At 36.9% G+C, this 7,041-nt stretch overlaps 1 long non-coding RNA gene across 1 annotated transcript in view; it reads right to left on the reverse strand.

Annotated features, from left to right (window-relative positions):
* LOC135218652 (uncharacterized) overlaps positions 1-7,041 on the reverse strand; it is a 401,138-nt gene that overhangs the window by 169,301 nt on the left and 224,796 nt on the right. The window contains exon 2 of the long non-coding RNA XR_010315373.1: positions 3,863-3,918. This is a non-coding gene — a long non-coding RNA (uncharacterized LOC135218652). The remainder of the gene's footprint in view (positions 1-3,862; positions 3,919-7,041) is intronic.

Below are 7,041 nucleotides of genomic sequence, written 5' to 3' on the forward strand. Positions count from 1 at the left end.
CATGTTTCAAGGCTCTTCAGACACAGGAGCTGCAAAAAAAATTCAAGTGGTATCGATTTTTTCTCTCATCAAGCGAATTTAATCCAGGTAGCTCCCCTGACCTTAATGTGTGTGAAAACATTGGTAGTATCTTAAACGATAATGTTGAAGCACGCACAGTGAACTATGATGGTATACCAAGCCTCAACGACCTGCGAAAAGAGGTGACCAAAGTACTCAGGGACATGGAGTTTGAGTCTCAGCTTTTTTGTGATTTGCTGAAATCATACCCCTCAAGAATGCAGACTGTGATACAGGCAGATGGAAGCCACACAAAATATTAAATACCCAGAGAGAAACTTAAATAAATACCTATTCTGATTACTTTTGTTTTTGTCCGTATCAATTTTAGTTTATGCTGTAGAGGGGGGGCTCTAATTTCGAAACACCCTGTATGTATGTATGTATGTATGTATGCTTTTTTTTTTATGTATGTATGTGTAATGTATGTTAGGTAGTATGTATGTAGGTAGGGTGTATATATATATATATACATATATATATATATATTTAGTGACAATGAATTCAGCTAAGGCCACAGGAAAAATAAAAGAAAGGAGTACCAAGCACTTTTGTGTATGCTAAAAACACCTAGAATAACTAACAAAGTACGTACATATAAAACCTCATAAAATGACAACAAAAATATTCAAAATCAAGGAAACTGGTTAAAACCAGTACAACAAGTACAGACACAACTCAATAGGTATTTGAAAAGAAATAATCTTCAAAATATCTTTAACACCAAATGCATCTAGTTTGCACATACCACCTGACTTTTACATTCAATAAGTCACTGTGATATCTAATCAAAGCAGATTAGATAACATTTCAGTGAGTTATATGGTTTCAATGTAAAATACATTTTGAACCCCCCCCCCCAACATTGAATTATGATTAAAACTATTAATGTGTAAAATTAAAGTATTCATTTGTCCCGTTCTAACACTATACATGTAGCGTTTAATTCTTTTTTCCAGTCCCTTGCCAGATTGTCTTATATAAAAAAAAAAAAAAAAAATAGTTTTTTCTGTTTCCCGTCCCTCGCCAAATTATCCTATATAAAACATTATAATTCTTGTTTCCCGTCCCTCGCCAAATTATCCTATATAAAAACAATTATAATTCCTGTTTCCAGTCCTTTGCCAAATTGTCTTATAAAAACACTTATAATTCTAGTTTCCAGTCCCTTGCCAAATTGTCCTGTATAACAACACTTATAATTCCTGTTTCAAGTCACTTGCCAGATTGTCCTATATAAAAATACTTATAATTCTTGTTTCCAGTCCCTTGCCAGATTGTTCTATATAAAAACACTTATAAATGCAATCCTGAGAAACTGGAGAAATTCCTTATCAGTATGTGTACAGTTTCAAATACCTTGAAAATACATACATACATACATACATACACATACTATATTATATGTATCATATATATATATATATATATATATTATATATAATATTCGCTTTAAGCATTTTTTGCCTATTTCAGTTGGGGTGGCACCAGAAGAGTGCGACATTTTTATTTCTCAGTATGTTTTTTGAAGTGACGACGCAAGGCCCGAGCCAATTTCGCTGACCTCAGCAAGGGCTGATACCCAATTACGGTTGGGTGGAATATCCAGCAACAAACTGGGAGCAAATATACTTCGAACATGGTGCCACGAATCGTCGGCAGACTACTGTACGTCTGAGTCCTGGCACCCACCGACTCACTCTGGTTCACTGGGTTGTTAGCACTGAATAAAGGTAACAATCCGTAAGGTGAGATATGATCGAGTGGTAAAAAGGTTAACATAAGTGAAAGGATGGATAGGTCGCACCACTACCACTCTATGCAGACGATTGCAAGCTCATCACAACCAATGGACAATATTTCAACACGAAGTGGATGATCACGACCGTAAACGGTAATAGAAAGCACAGAGATCGCCCATAGAGAAGCCCAGTTCCACAGATTGCAAACAGCAGAAGCTGTGAGAGTAAATCAACAACGACCTGGGTTAAATATACAAAGGAACACAGACTCCCCCCCCCCCCCCCCCCTTTAAGGACACCCACAGGGGATCTGTGAGAATGTGAAGGCAATCATAAGCGAGAGATGACCCTTGGCCATGCATATCGACAACAAAGCAAGAATATCGGCCAGAGACGAGAATAATGCCCTTGCTCACGCCCTCTGCTGCTAGCTGCAGTATAGAAAGTATCCTACAGAGCACCGAGCACCAGGCATGCCCATGCTACCACCCTGACTACCAGTGAGAGAATGAGACCCACCAACCAATAAAAATTCAGCACCCCAATGACGTCATGTTTGAAATTCAAACGTCTGCGTGCAGTAATAAAAACTGCATATCAATCTGTAATCCAGTCCAAAAGACGCCGCAGAGAGGTGGGGAAAGTCCGTCAACTAGAAAAAGTAACTGGAAAGAACCTTGAATCATTTTTGCTTATTCTGAGAAGTTTGCCTGATAAGAAACAAGGCGTGATCCGACCTCCAGCTTACTATGGATGCGTGCAAGATTTTTTCCCACACACATACGTTGTAAACATTATATTCCTAACTTTTAACATGAATTAAAATGTTCTGAAATCTACAGTCAAATAGAGTCTTGTTTCACAAACGAAAACTAAAATAAATACACTATATTTATTAGAAATAATTTTTGAGTTTAACAAGCAAATTATCAATTTTTTACATTTTCATACTAACAAATAAAACATAAATACCCTATCCTAAAATTCCTGTATATTTAACTCAACGCGAAACAACTTTTTCAGACCTTTCAGGCTCCTCCATAGACCTTTCCTACCCCCCACCAAGACCAAGAAGAAGAACAGCAGCAACAACAAAGTAGTTTGTCAGCTTACTCCATTAGTAAGTGACAGTATACTCGTAGGTAGATTCAGTCTTGATATACGACCGTATCGGCAAACATGCCATTAATTCGTTCAATAGAAATTTGCACAACCGAAAAAGGAAAATATTTCGTCGCAAAAAAATAAACCTAACCACACACACACACACACACACACACACACACATATATATATATATATATATATATATATATATATATATATATATATATATATATACTACTATACACATACATGTATATATTAATATTTAAATTGACACAAGAGAAAATATGTCCAAATAACACACACACACACACACACACACACACACACACACACACATATATATATATATATATAATATATATATATAATATATTATATATATATATATATATATATATATATATACACTACTATACACATACATGTATAATATTAATATTTAAATTGACACAGTCGACTGTGGTGGGTCGCCACGAGGCAGAATAATATGGAAATAGTAACCCGAGACCCGGAAGACTAGAATTTTCTACTGTATGTTGTACCGTCAATTGACTTGCGCTTAGAATGTAAGAAAGATGGAATTACGGACATTCATTTCTTCATACATCTACTTTATAAAATTTTAGCACAAATCCTCATTTCGTAAATAACTATATGCACGGTTAAATGTGAAAGTCCAATAAATATAAATTGTTTCTGTATCAAATAATACTTATAAACAAATAAATCTACCTGACGCAATATATTCCCCTTGTTTTTTAAAAACGACCTGTTCCGAAAAAATTAGCATGCAAGATTGCAGCGATCGAATATCCATATAATTGATTCCATGAATTCAGGCGGTTCATGGCCACTGAATCAGGACCAGATTTTAATTAGCATAGCAAGAGATTACACACTCCAAACAGGGAAAACAAGCGGTAACCGCATTTATTCAACGTGTTACTTACCAACATTGGCCAGTCGTAACCTGATGACGCTGGATCATCGAAGCCTCTCAGCTTTACTGAAAAAAAAAAGAACACAAAATCAAATATTCATCCAATTCTCCAAGAGTGATCATTACTTTCAAGAGAACTTGTTGAAAGGAAGAGTGGGCGGTAAAGGTATGCAGTAGCAGGGTGTGGCAAATTGCTTACAACTGCGATGAAAAGCAATTTTCGTTTGTTTACCAGCTCATGCAAGCTTCAATAGCGCAGCAAGAAACGTCAAAATATTTGTAGATAAAAATTTTTTTTAAGTGTCGCTACATTTCTACCGTTATAATTAAATGATAAAGTAACAGACAGTTTTGTGAATAAATGCAAGAGTATCTTCTCTAAACATTTTCTATGGAAAATATTCTAACTCACTGCTCCCGACTGAAAAGAGTTTTAGTTTTTTTCTCGTCATTTTCCCCTTGGTCCAACAAATTCCGGTTCCCAAAAACAACACTATCGTCTCGACGTGGCCATATTGGTTTAATTAGTGTAAACAGTTTCAAACATAGAAAAACACTTCCAAATCAGGAACTTTAGAAAAAAAATTAAAACATTATTAACAATGACATTTCTGTCACCAAGCTCCAGTCTTAAAATCCTCACAAGATTATCAGAATGACTGAGTTTTCCTCACAAGATTATCAGAATGACTGAGTTTAGTATTTGATTCAAGGTGAGGCGAGCTGATAAGGATTAACAAACAGTATCAATATAAACATGCAGAACGAATAAAAAAAATTAATACACTAAACGAACATCGAATTTATGTTAATGCAAACACACAAAACTTTTCCGGATACGTTAATTAATACTAAGTACGAGGGACCTTAGGAATCTTACTGACGTCCAAACGTTAAGCCTAAAGCTTCAAGGATTTAGATCCTTCCGATATTAATCAAACATTTCCTAACATTAATGATTATCATAGCTTGAATTTACAAGCAAAGGCATCCAGAGAGAGAGAGAGAGAGAGAGAGAGAGTGAGAATTTTCCTCTCCAATATTAATGTCTTTGAAGAAGTGCATCTTTAATTTTTAAAGAGCTATTCAACACTGAAGATTTAACGGATATTTACTCAGAGAGAGAGAGAGAGAGAGAGAGAGAGAGAGAGAGAGAGAGAGAGAGAGAGAGAGAGAGCTTTTCTTTAGGCACAGATTTAGTGTAAAACCGATGGTCATAACAAGCAGGATTTTCGTTCGAAGATATTCGGCCCCTCCCCCTTTCCAGGGCTCGGACAACCCCTTCCTCCCCCCATTCCTCCCAGCAACAGAAGTTCCCTTAGAAGTGAAAAGAAGAAAAAGAAGTCCACAGTTTTACACCTTTGTTTGTTTCTACGGCCGGTCTCCAATCCAAAGAAGAAAAGAGAGAGAGAGAGAGAGAGAGAGAGAGAGAGAGAGAGAGAGAGAAGCAGCAAAGACGAAGTGCTCCTGAACATAACTAGAGGAGACGAAGGAGCCCTCGCTTAACACCCCCCTCCCCACCTCCCGAAGACCCAGACAAGAAAGCAGCTCTTCCATCCATCTGTCTAGAGCCAAAACGACAATCCGAAAACAAAAAAAACCTTTGTATCAGCTGGCAGTCATGGACAAGCATAAGCAATCCCCCTTCTTCCCCCCCCACCTACCCCCAATCCCTTCAACGCGATTGAAGTGTTGTTGGTTTTAAAAAAAAATCTGTGATTATCATGCCTTTGGCAAGCTTCCTCCTCCTCCCGAGCCCCAACAGGAGGGACGACCCTCTCCCGTGAGAACCCCCGAGCTGGCTAGATCGATCGAAGGTTCCGAACTGGGCGCTTGAACACGCTGGAAAACACCACTAGACCGCCACCATCAGCGCGGCTTGCAGACCCTACCTACTACACACATGCACACACAAACGTTTGGACGGCACTTGGAAAGCGTCAGCAAAAGATTTCTTCGGAGAATACTGCACGGAAACGTGACTCATGATAACACTGATAATAAAGAAGATCACTTCTCCCAGACAAGCTAAGTCATAAAATACAAAACTAGTCGTCCTCAAATAAAATGGATATATGAAGTACAAAATGTAAATGGCATTCACATGAGCACATCACGCTAAACTCTCAAAAATTGACATAAAAATAGAAAACCCAATTAATAAACTGAAGACTCGTCTAGGAATTATTCAATATAAAGCCTGTTTACTAGACATCAGGTAAAATTACGCAGAAGAACAAGATCAACATTTATAGCTCTTTTAAGCACGTTATCAGCATTGATAAAACACAGTGAACAGGTTATAAGCTTAGAGGGAAGAAAGAACATCATCATAATTCGTATATTAAGTCAACATAAAAACACGAGTAACTGGTATAGACTTTATCTACATGGATATGGCGTAGGCCCACGGCATACACAGATGATGTGCATATCTACTATTACACAATTGTCACGATAAAACTATAACCGTGAGCAAGCTGAAACGTGATACTTTTATGAAAATCAGGCAATCGTTCCCCCCATCCCTCCTCATTCTCTCTCTCATATATTATATATATAATATATATATTATATATATATATATATATATATATATTATATATACACGCACACACACACACACACACACACACACACACGTATTATGTATGTATAATGAACAGTTCCTCATTATCCGGTTGGGTTTCAAATCTCCACGGCAACACCAACCCATGTTTCATCACCCACACGCGCTAATGTTTCCAGCACCATCCATTCTTTTCTTCAATTAATAATTATTATTAGAAGACTCCTCCGCATCTTCAGTATGGAGTTTATTTAAAAGCTGAAAGTATTCAGAGGTTTTCATACTTATCACAAAGAATTATATGAACTACTTTAATTATCAATCCTTCACTAGATTAAAATAGCCTCCAAGAATATATTTGCAACATGGAATAAAAAAGATGAATAAAAATAACGAATTCATCAGGCTTATATCCTACCTCTTTAGACAGTTGAACAAAATTAAGCGTAAAAGTCAGGAAAATCAGACCATTACTCTAAAAATGGAAAATTATTTACTGCCACCGAATTCCTGTTCTCATTTGGGAATATATATGTCACCAGCTGGCATAAACGATCTCAAGATCTAGGTACTACCACTGAAAGCCATTCGCCGAGCCTCATAAGAGCAACGGCTCAATT

The sequence above is a fragment of the Macrobrachium nipponense genome, chromosome 9 (genome assembly GCF_015104395.2).
Source record: "Macrobrachium nipponense isolate FS-2020 chromosome 9, ASM1510439v2, whole genome shotgun sequence".
In the NCBI taxonomy this organism is placed as follows: domain Eukaryota; kingdom Metazoa; phylum Arthropoda; class Malacostraca; order Decapoda; family Palaemonidae; genus Macrobrachium; species Macrobrachium nipponense.